Source organism: Pantherophis guttatus, chromosome 4, assembly GCF_059756535.1.
Source record: "Pantherophis guttatus breed Tessera chromosome 4, ASM5975653v1, whole genome shotgun sequence".
NCBI lineage: Eukaryota > Metazoa > Chordata > Lepidosauria > Squamata > Colubridae > Pantherophis > Pantherophis guttatus.
In genome coordinates, this window is record NC_142066.1 from 54,549,998 (window position 1) to 54,562,582 (window position 12,585).

A 12,585-nucleotide genomic window follows, 5' to 3' on the forward strand; every position below is an offset into this window, starting at 1 on the left:
GTTTCATTACAGCATTTTTTCCACTTGTTTCTAAGTGCAATCAGGCTAGTCACCAAACAAAAAAGATGGATTTTCCAGCTAATGGAATGGTAGGAATAGACTATACCCAATTTTCATTAGTACTGAAGAAGTACATGTTTGTATCAGGAGCAGTCAGAGAAGACTCATTTCAGGATGGCACAGAAAACCTGGTTTTAAGGTCTTCTATGCCAAAGGATCACATTTTTCAAGTTGTTACTGTCAACCTATCCTGTGAATATGCCAGAAATGTGTCAGAAGCAAAAGCAAAGAAGCATGACAAGAGAAAGATCTGAATAATTCTGAGTCAAAAAAAATTGACAAGCAACCTGTCCTGCATAAAGAAATCTAAATGATATACAGCTTCCTGTATTCATTCATCTTCTATTCATACAATGCTATGAATATAGCTTCTATAAAATGAAATTCAAGGCAGGCAACAAAAACAGGCAGTTTGAGCTCCAGGCAGTCAGCAACCAGAGCTACTGATTTTTCCCAAAAGAGAAAAATTTGGAACTGAGCAAAGCAGCCAAAAAATCACAAAGAGATTTTTTTGAAGGTGGGTGGAGGTCCAAAACTCTCTTCTGAGAAAAGAATAACAAACATGACTATAAAGAAAATTGCAGAGATAGAGCTTGATCACACATCATCATCGTCGTATTAAAAACTTTTAAAAATGAGGAGTGGTGAGATACAAAAGCAACTCTTAATGAGTTGTCCTTCTTGCAATTAGAGAAGAAACATGAAAGGAAGTGAAGAGATACCAATTTTTTTTTAATCAGAATAGTTTCAAATATATGGAGAAATATGTAACACAAAAAGAACTCCTGAAATAAATTTTGCACGCAATGACCAAATCTGAGCCTGCCCCTTCCAAAGCCTATTATTTATATGCCCTTAGAAAATTACTACAGCCTCTAGAAAATTATTGCAGCAATGAAATTATTTTCCAATAGACAAAATATGATTCAAAACTCATGGCCCACTTGCAATTCGCCAGCATCTCAAACCATGTTTCCATTCCAATCATTAAAACATCCCTTAAGTTTCCAAAACTACATCAAAATGTGTCTCTGAAATTCACCCATTCTGCTGTTCAATGTTGGTGATGGTTGGCAAAATTGTTGTTCAGTCAGTTTATCTGTTTTATGGGTAGGGAAGATTTGGAGGGCTAATAATGGATTGTCTCGAAGAGATTTCCCCCTTCCGTTTCCACCCTTAAACCCACATTTAAAAGACCAAAAAGATTCAACTCCTTGTGGTTCTCCTATTTGTCAGGAGCAAGTTGCAGTTCCCAACTCTTGCATAATTGTCTAGGACTGTTAAAATTGCCAGGTAATGAGGCAATACTATCCCTCAATTTTGTGATTATCTTGCACTGCCTTTTTGTGAAACTAGGGATTAAGAACAGAGTAGAAACTTTGTAAATCTCTGCTGTACATTATTATAGGTATTAGCACACTGGTTCTTCGCTCAGTGGAAATCCACTTATCAGGCTTCACTATCTAAATACCTTTAACTTTCTAATATGCAGTTGCAGCATTGAAGGTTACATATTCCTGCTAGACAGCAATATTATGCAAATCTGACCTATGCATCTACTTTGATAGATTGAAAAAGGAACTTGCCACTGCCTTCTGCTCCTATTCACATACAGCATTCAAGGCAGCTTCTGATTAGCATTCATCAAAAAGATTTGAAACAATGCAAAGTATACTCAGGAAATGCCAGCTGAACTGTTAATACTCAAAGCCTTCCTCAAATAGGAAGGGCATCATATCCTTGTTCAACTGAATTTAGCTAGAACAGCTGCCATTTACCACAGGACCTTCAAAACCACAAAGGTTTAACTGCTGTCCAAGCTGCTTTGTGCAAATAAAAAAGAGGCCAGCACAGTGAAGGCAAGCCTAAACGTCAGCAGCTGGGTATCTTCCATCACATTTGCCCCTCTGTAAATACTGCAAGTAGAAATCTGGCTTGCAAAAAGGGTGGCATATTAATAATTGTCTAATACAAATGCTGAATCAACCTTTTCTTAAAGGTTTTATTACAGAAACTCACTTTTCATTTCCTAATGAACAAGATAAGCTTTCTCCAATGCAGATAGGGACATGCCAAGCTTCTTAAACTGCTTAGAACTAATTTTAAAGGATCTAAGTGAAGCTACTCTACTTCAACAGCGAATCGTTATTGTTATGCTAGACATATCCATGTAGCAGGGATGTAAATTTATCCATAAAAATGAATAGACAGCAAAATTCAAAATCACTCAACAAGCATTAACTTAAGCATGGTTATTCATTTATGAAGATTCCTCAATTCAAATTTGCCAGTGCAGCTGACTTGTTGCTGTTAACAGCAGACAGTATGGAAGTTGCAAGCACTAGAAGCTGTATTTTGCAGGGATACACAAGACGCCTAGAAATATCCCCCCTTAGTGCTCACCAGGCTCTCTGTCCCCATGACTTTTTAAAAAGAAATAGGAAATAAGAACCTGACATGTTATGACATAGAACCAGTTTCTCTCATCCTACCAATTTGCAGAAATGCCAATGAGTTGCACAGTGAGAGCGCTTTGAGGAGAGGGGGGAGGGTTACCTTTCCCTTCTGATGAGTGGTTTTTTATACCCCACCATCACCCATGGAAGCATTTAGTGAAGAGATGTCTTCTATTTCAACTACACTGCTCAAAAAAATAAAGGGAACACAAGCAGAAGACATCCGAGATCTGAATGAATGAAATAGTCTTATTAAATACTTCGTTCTTTACATACAGTAGTTTTGTGTTCCCTTTAGTTGTTTGAGCAGTGTATAAACTACTGTATGTAAAGAACGAAGTATTTAATAAGACTATTTCATTCATTCAGATCTCGGATGTCTTCTGCTTGTGTTCCCTTTATTTTTTTGAGCAGTATATATTAAGAGTGGGTGCTCTCTAGAAGCACTTCCAGAAGTACTTTCCTGAGCACAGGATACATGGTCCAAGGTTTTGAAAAAAAACAAAACCTTAACCTAATAAAATAAATGGATCAAAGATCTCCCTAAGAAGAGTAGTTTTAATAAAAGTGCTGATACAACAGAATATGAATACAGAAGTTTCTTTGCTGATGCCCTTAATATTGGAAATAATATCCCATTGTTCTCTCCAGTTTTCTTTTCTTGGTTCATTGTTTATATTTCTTTACCAATTAAATAAAATTATATTTTTTTAAAAAAGAACGACTTCAGGGAAAATGGTAATAAAGTCAAGTCTTTGTTTTTTTAGGCCACAGATGACAAGAACAAAAAGGTTTAAGCAACCAATATAGTGAAGCATCTGAGTGGCTAGTATGAGTGGTGATATAACCTGCCCACAAAGAGGCCTTTTCCTCATCAGAGCTAAAATACCGTGATCCCAATTTCAGAAAGTGGTTTGACAAGATCATTTAGCACAAGAATATGCCTTGTTCGGAAGGGGAAAAATGCTTGACAAAGAGGTAAAGGCAAGATTACCCAGGCCAGTCTTCTCAAGAGTCAATATAGTTAGAGTTGTATTGTTGTCATCAAAATGGGGATTGAATTGGAACTCACAAATAAGTAATTTATGCCATGTTTCCAAAAATGTTGCCAACAACTGAATCCAGACAGAAAAATAGAGATAATATAGCTTTATGGAGTCAGACTGAAGGTTAAAAAACTCCAGAAAATGAACATGTATTTTTCAACTTTAGTGATCTTAATATTAAATGCATATAATTTCATTCCTAATACACATATATATATTTCATTTTACATATAAAATGACTGAGAATACATTCTAAACCATAAAAAATAATCAAACAATTGGAAAATTAAGGAAATAATTTTAAAATAAGTTATAAAACAACTGCTGTATGAAATAAGTTCAGAATTCAGTTAAAAATGAATAGTACATTCTAACATGAATACCATCATAAGGTAGATAAGCCCAAGGCCATAGAAGGGCTACATTGCTGCTTTTTAATATAGCTATAATGAATCCCAGCAATCAGAATAATGAAAAGGAAGATTCCAGAAATTATCTAAAGAAATTTCCTTTATTTTATTAAGAAGCTTAAACAACATGGCTTTAACTTGGTTGGGTTTATCATTTCTCTGATTTAATAATGTAAGACATAGATACAATCTGCTTTTCGATAGAGAATGAAAAACACCCACTGAACTAGAATTTGAATAAAATGAGATTGCACTCTGTATGATTATTTGAAAATATAAATTATTAATTAATTAAAAAAAGTTATTTGTACTGTTAGTTACTATATTTACATGTGCTTCTATGCTGCTACATTCCAATTAGTTGAGCAAAGCAGGGATCAAGAGCTTAAATTATTATCTATGAGTAAAACTACTTAATATCATATTAAAAAAATATTTTAGGGTTTGCTAATGTCTTTAAACAAAGTGGAAAAGGCAGCATTTCATTGCAAGCTTTAAGGTTTTCATCAAAATGATTCCTAGTTTTTTTCAGTGGAACAACTAAAAACAACAGACCAACACAGAAAACTGACAAGTATCAGCAGAAAATAAAGCCAAAAATATTAGACTCAGAAGAAAATGGCATAGTGATGAAACTGACATACCACACACTGATGTGTGACTTAATAAACTAATGGTTATTTCAGCTGCTTCAAAATTGCTTAGACATGTGGATAAACAACATAAAGAAAAAGATCAATTATTTTCTTGTTCTGTCATTCCCAAAAGCTTCCTTATACACAAAAATCCATCAGATTTTTATTTTAAGGCAGCCATCCCTAAAAGTATGGCCCTTCAAAATCCACTAGGCTATCATTCCAAGGTTTCCTAATTGGAACAGTTAACTGCTTGAGTCTGTCTTAAAGGGGTGTGGGTAAATTATACACATAAAAAAGAACATCCAGCAGAGCAAATCTTCCAAACTACCCAAGTGATAGTATAACCACCCAGATTTAGTATCAGAACCTTATTCTGTCAATTCCCCATGCTTATATGTGACATTATGATGAAAAGGTTAATGTTATATCGGTTTTATAAACAGGTATTTCATACAGGTTTAAAGAACTTTTCAATAATATTTACCTTTCTCCCTAAGATTTTTGTTCCACTATTTTTAAGACAGAGTATCCAATGGCATTATGTTAATTCGAAACAAGAGATAAGAAATTCATCACAAGACCTCTGAAACTGTAATAGTAAGGAACCTGGGAAAGAGATGTGCCCAGGGAACAATCAAATGAGTGGGGGAGCCCACGGCTGCATAAGAAAAGAAGACACTCAGGAAGGATTCTAAATAATCCGGCTGTAGAAAGAGACAACAGAAGATTTGTATTATTAGATTTTCTGTTAAGGCAACCTTATAATAAAGTAGAATTAGCTCATCTGGTCTATTTCTCGTTTGGCCTACCTGGAAAGGCTGGCAGAAATAAAAAAATTGATTACCTACTGTTGAACAGCTTACTGGTATATGCCAAAATTCCTCTAACAAGGCAGAGATCTAGAAGAATAAGGAAGGTTCTCCATGTTTGGTAAATAGCAATAGCAATAATACTGCGATTTACAGACTTGTATATTGTGATTTACAGAGTCATTATATTGCCCCCAACAATCTGGGTCCTCATTATGCCAAGTCAACCTTGACCAGGTTGGGATTGAATTCCTACTGTGGGCAGTTAGGCTACAACACTGCATTTTAACCACTGTGCCACTACTACTGTGCTAAATTTTTCCAGGGCAAGGCGGCTTTAGAAAATTTGAAAGAATTGTTGCTTGGAAAAAAAACACACGAGGTTCTCTTGGAAGAAGTCACAACTTGCAAGATATATTTGCAAATCAGATTCCAGGCCAAAAAATGTTCACTAAAATGACCTCCCTCTAAAAATATTTTCACCTGAGATTTTAGAGATTTACTAAGCTTTTGTTTCGACACAATTAACTCCATATAGACTTCAGGGTAATTAATGGTTTTGTCCAAAAGGAAGAATATGTGAGCTAAAGCTTCCTATTCCTACTCCTTCTATCGCACTGCAGATTTTTGGCAACTGCCAACATTGATGAGATATAGGGATACAGCAAAGTAGATATCTGAGTGATTTGTTGTAGATTCCTAATAGTTGGTCCTACCATTAAGAGAGTGACATTACACTCTCAATCAATTTTAAGTGTCAAAACAAAAAGCAAATTGTTATTCCTGCCCACCTAACAACAGTGATATTTTAAAAGGTCATATTTTAAAAGGTCATATGCCATCCACAGAAACAAATATGGATAGAAGAGTCCAAATCAGCCTGTTGCTTCATTCTAGTACTGAATAGAGAATCTTAAACTAGTCATGTTCTCAGAGGCATCCTGTTCACTAACTCTTGCCTGCGTATTGTTTTGCCCATGTCTTTCATTGAGGCATTTTAGGGTTCTATAAAAATGTTCAGCTTGGATTTCAATCAGTTCATTCAGAGAATGCAGGATGATCAATATACTTCTGAGACATAGGAAAAAGTTAACAGCAGAAGAAAAATCACTATGAAAGAGTAGAAGGTGTGATGAAGACAAATCATTGTCTTGTACCAATTTTTCAATGTAGTATATTTCAGGTGCTGTGGTAAAACATAACAGGAGAAACCTATTTCCTCTATTCTTTTTTGTATCACATTAAATCAGGGGTCATCAACCTTTCGGACCTCAGGGACCAATAAATTCATAATTTTAAATCCCGCGGACCACTAACATGAATTTTTTTAAAAGATAAATAGTATTTGGTACAATATAAAAAAATCAAATAATTTTTCTGTGGACCACTAAAATTTTTTCACGGACCACCAGTGGTCCTTGGACCACAGGTTGGTGACTGCTGCATTAAATGGTCTTTATCGAGTCCTGTCTCAGCCATGAAAGCTAGCTGGGTGACCTTGGGATAGTCATTCTCTCTCAATCCAACCCAATTCACCAGGTTATTGTTGTGGGAAAAATAGGAGACAAATGTGTTGGATATGTTCACCACCTTGAGTTATATGTAAAAATAATAAATTATAATAATTTGTAAAAATAATAAAAGGTGGGATACAAACAAACACAAAATATCTACATATCCTGTATTTTTCTTCATTGTAGAGGCAAATGCCTGAAGGAAGCAAGGACTGCCTTCTTAGGCATTTAATCCTAAAAAAACAGGCATTCATAGAATATGAAGGATCGTTAGGCTCTTAAAAAGAAAATGAACTATGTATCATATTTGTGAGGATTTTCTGAAGCTTTTGAAAATGAGCCATGAACACCATGCCTTGCAGTTGGGAAGTCTGCAGATTTAAAGAAGTGTGTGGGAAATCAGTTTTCTTTTCTCAATCCCAAATTTATATCAACAGATGATTCACAAGTTCCCAAACTGAGGAAAAGAGAAAAATGACTCCATCGATTCCTGAAGTGGTAGCATATTTTTTCCCTTCCAATGTAGGAGAAGCTAAAACTATTCTACGTCTGTCTTTCTTGCTTTCCCTCTATCTTATGATTTTATTAACTTGTTATCAAAAGTTTCTAGAAAGAGAGAGAGAAATCTCCATTAACTTAGGTAATATTTTGCTCAATTAATATAAATTGCCACTCTGTGGGTTTTAAAGTTTGTGTGCAAACTAGGGGATTACTCCGCAGCCCACTTGTTTCACAATCCACAGATACACTTGCCATAGTGTATGATGCACTTTTGATGCTGAATATATGTAATGCAACAGTAACTATTTATCTACATAGCACCATCCGGGAAGCAGAACTTTAAATAAAAAGTGAACAGGTACCGCTTCTATTCAGCGACTGGACACATATAGAACTGCTGCGTTGGTTTCAACTCTGCTAGGAGGAAAAGGAATTGCTCCAACGACGATAAACCAGAAAAGTGCCTTGTTTTAAATGTCCTTAGCAGTCCGAGGAGTGCATTTATTTCCCACACATCCCTGTGAAAGGCGTAGTTAAGGAAAAAGCTTAAAAGAAAGGAATACAATATTTCCCGAATCTCTCCCCTTCCCGCTTACCTTAGGGTTAAAATGCCTTGCCCTTCGCAGGCCAGGCCTTTCCTAACTCTGAAATAGATCCTGCTGCCTTTGTCCAAGTCTTCCTGCTGCTTCCCTCTCCGTCTTTTTCTCTCGCCGCCGCCACCGCCTCCTCTGACTCTTCTCATATGGCTAGATGCACTCCAGGCCTGCCATAGGGCAGCATTTTCTCCACGTGCTGCTTGCCTGAGCAGTGCCTGACTTCGCTCATTGGCTCACCTCCCGTGGGCAGAACACCGTACGCTTAGGGGGGGGGTGGAGCGGGAGAGAGTTGCAAAGCTTAATGGGAGTTGCAGTTTTTTTTTTTTTAATCTGTGACTTTCGACTTTCATCTCGTGTGGAGGCAGTAGGGGGCCGGGAAACCGTGGACAAGTTGTTTTAGGGTGGTTTTATTTTAAAATATCCTGTTTCTATCATTGTAAAGAGTATTTGTTTCACTAATTTTATCAGTGGGGAAGTTAATGCAAAAACCTAGTTACATTTGAAAAGGGGTCTTCGGAGCCTCTCGTCTTTAGAAATAGAAAAAAACTGCTTCTAAACGTGTTGGAAATCCCAGCGCTTGCGCCAAAATTTCTCTTTTTTTTCTTTCCAATTATAAAATTATAATTTTACTACTAGTTATCTATGTTTTAAATAAGTGTGGGTGAGACTACAACTAAATTGTGCATGGTATACCTTTTTTTTTTCACTTCTTCATTTCATCAGCAAAGGTTTCTACACAATTTCTACACTTTAAATTTCCAGGAAATTTAAAAACCAAGCAGAAGGCAGCGAAAATAAAAGCAATGCTTCAATGACTCCTTGTTAACTAGAAACAGCCGAATAGTAGCAGTTGCAGCCAATCTGCTCTCAGATAGTCATAGTCAATTATTAGCAAAAAACAAGGGTGCTGGACTAGCTGACCTGTTTTTTATAAGGAACAAAATGTGTTTTCAGTATTACCATATAGAAGAAATCCTATGAACAATATTGTAGGTGATTAATTTTTCTTTTTGTCATTGCTTTCTCACACATGAATGTGTGTGTATACACACACACACACACACATATATAATCTTTTTCATAACTACATATCTGATGGATTGAACTGTGATTCATAAAAGTTCATGCAATGATACATTGGTTAAAAATTTTAAAAAGGCATAAACTTATTCATTTTTGTTTTTTGGACAGTATTGACATTGGTCTTGTCACTGGGCAGAGGGAGAAAGTTTTCTTGCAAGGACAAGCTTGCTCAGTGATTTGTCTATGAGATTTTCTTCTTTAGGTGTCAAAATAATTTAATAATTAATTTCTAAATATGAAACTAAAGAAAGTTAGCTACTCTACCCCAAGCAGCAAAATGTCTTAGCTAACTGTGTGTGATTGTTTGCACAGACAATTTCAGCACTAAAATTGTTTATTTTAATGTAGGAAGCCCCAGCCCAGCCCAGATTAAAATATTCTTTATTATTAATATTAAAAAGAGGCAGAATATTATATTTCCTCAAAGGAGAAATGGGGAAACATATTCTTAAAGGCAGAAAGCAGCCCCAGTCTTCCTGCATAGGAAAACAGCCTCAAGCAGAAGAAACTGGTCTTTTGGAATGGAGATTTTGTATCCATTCAGGAAGACTCGGCTAATCTATTCATAAACAAAACTCACAAGAGGTTGGAGCTGATGGGATTAAAATCTACATTCCCCCACCTGAATTCTAAAGGCAGGACATGACCTATAGAACATAATAAGATTTATTCACCACCATTAGAATAGTAAAAGACAGGAGTCTCACTACATTGCACAACCCGCCCCCCCAGAGCATCTCAATCAAAAAATCCCAGAACCCTATAAAGATCCGTCCACTCACTGAGCCATTTTGTCAGCCACCCCAGAAACATCCTGCTGTTGCTGAAGTTTCTGCCATTCAAATAAATAGTGACCTTCTTTCCAATCAGCCAGTCTCCATTTTATTATTTCTGCCGGCTTAGAACAGGACTGGATTTTCTTCCTACATAAATAATAGAATAATTAAGCCATCTTGCTAAAAGAATATTGAACTGATGTGAATAATGGCTTAGCCATATTATTTCTTTTTCTGCCCATTTATAAAATGGGAAATATAATGCAATGCCTATGTAAAGAAAATATGAAATCTCCAATTTCAATATAAATTCAGATCTTTAGTTACCTTAGGCAAATCAAGAATCCAGCCTTCTGGTTAATCAAATTAGAACAAACTTCCAGAATTTCAGCTAATATGACCTGAAATGATGGTCTATCTTACAGAATTATTGTAAGAATTTCTAAAAAAATGTGCTGTTGTAAAAGTGAAAGTAATGCACGAAGCACTATTAAAACTTCCCTAATAACTATTAGCAAAACTGCCAGACACATTTTTGTTCAAAGAGATGATGGCTGATTTCTTTCAAGAACCAAACTGCATAAAATCTGTTAAATGGGATAAAAGACAGACCACATTTGCAGCTTGAATAGAACAAAAATTATAAGTTTATACTTCTAAACGTGTTATGGAATTGGTACACAGTTTGGCTGTCTAATGCTTCATTAATATTTGCAATGTTCAGATCACAGGATAAACTCCTACATCAAAAGAATAATAGGATTGCAAAGAACAATTCGCAACTTGCAATTATATTCCCACAGCACTTCACTGTTGCTGATTCTGATAAATGCAAGTTGTTTTCCACAGGTTTTTTTTCTTTTTTAATTTGAAAAGAAAGGTGTGCTGTCTAGACAATGTCAGGTAGGCAATCCAATTTGGCAAGAGAGTGAAAAAAGCCCTTGTATTGCTCTCATTTGCACAAAGAGGAGGTACAAGAGTGAATAGATGGGAGCCAACATGCTTAATTGGCTCAAGTGTGAGGTTAATCTACTGTGAGAGCACTAAATGGATGAACTGATTGTTAATTAACCTGTAAGGGTTAGATATAGCCCAGGGGTGGGTTCTACTTACCTTTACTACTGGTTTGCAACGGGGCCGCATGCACGCTCTTCTGCACATGCCCAGAAGCGTTCTCATGACGTCGGGGTCGGTGGGCAGAGCCTCCTTCCGGTTTTACTACTGGTTCTATAGAACCCCAGACTGAAATTTCACAAAAATCAGTTGCCTTATCAAAATGCTAAGTCAGTGAGATGCCTGTTCTTTCCATATCTACAGTACTTCTTCATGAAAACGACTTGGAGAAAAAAAAATCAGCTTAAAAAAATACATGTTTCTGTTAGAAAACTGAGTGCCAAGGTCTAATGGAACAAGACACAGTTCTTAAATACTGACTACGGCTACGGTGACTGAGCCAGGACTGCCACTGAATATCTGATCAATAGAAAGAAGCTAGGAAGGAAATAGAGATTAAATATTAATTAATTAACAAAATCCATATGAATAGTATTATATTTAGTCTTAGAGATTTGAGCACTATTATCTTTAAGTGTTTTGAAATTAAATCTAGCTTTAAGAAACAATATCAAATAAAAGACAAGTAATAATGCATGTAGATGTATATATGTATATAATTGCATCAATGAACCGAAAATGTACCGAATGTATCACTATATGTTATAATAAAAATCAAATTAAAAAAAAAAGAAAAAGAAAGAAGCTAGGAAATGCAAGAAACTTTTATCAGTACTTTATTAAGTATGTCCTACAGAAAATGGGCAAGGAGTCTGCAGTCTAGATATAGCGTATGATTATAAGGAAATCTGACCAGAAAATGCCTGACTTGGTTATATGTGTATTAATACAACAGGACCATTCACTGCCAATGAAATCTAGCCAAGATACCATTAACGTATTAGCTGAAGTGGCATATAATGATTACATTTCCATTAAATTAAATGTCAAATATGGTTCTAATAAGCCGCATATCTTTTTTTGGTGCAGCAGATGACTTGGCAAACTGATTTCTTCATTGTTTTTTATTTTGGCTAGTATCCCAGCCATTTTTGCAATGGCCAATATGCTGACATTTTGTGCATATGTTTTTTTTCTTTAAAGTCTTCAGCTTAAGAAAACATCCATGTAGTTTTCTTAATAACAATGTACAGGTAATTCTTGATTTATGACCATAATTGGAACCATGATTTCTATTGTAAGTCCGTGCAAGCAAGCTGTCATGTGAGTGAACTGACATATGAAAGCAATCCGGCACTCCCCACTGCAGTCGTTAACTAAGAATCATGAGTCATTAACTAAATATTTGTCCCAATCCAAGCCATACTGGGCAGCTCTTGAGTTGCTTGACATGCCATTCTTTTGCCCTCCAGCCCACCCTAGCAAGCCAACCATCAGGCATTTCTTTATTCCTTACTAGTATGCCTTACTTCACTCCCCATCCCACCCCAAGCAATGATTGGCAAGCAATCATTTGTCCTGCTGCTTTCTCTCCCAGTTCCTTGCACCAACCTTTCATCTTTTGCACCTGGCAAAAAGGGTCGAAAAAGGAGACAGCAAAGGCAGTGAAAAGGGTCTGAAAAGGAGGCAGTAAAGACAGAAAGGTACTTTTGTTCAACTGCAGTGGCTGGGCACAAAAGGTG

General features: G+C 36.1%; 1 protein-coding gene across 3 annotated transcripts in view; it reads right to left on the bottom strand.

Moving 5' to 3' along the window:
- ACLY (ATP citrate lyase) overlaps positions 1 to 8,321 on the bottom strand; it is a 59,138-nt gene extending 50,817 nt beyond the window's left edge. For 2 of the 3 annotated variants that reach the window (XM_034415944.3, XM_034415943.3), the window contains exon 1: positions 8,031 to 8,321. The gene's annotated coding sequence lies outside the window, so the exon portion shown is untranslated. Of the gene's footprint in view, positions 1 to 7,796; positions 7,953 to 8,030 lie in introns of those variants that run through there. The other variant, XM_087893999.1, reaches the window with a different exon arrangement.
- Between the last annotated feature and the right edge of the window lie 4,264 nt (positions 8,322 to 12,585).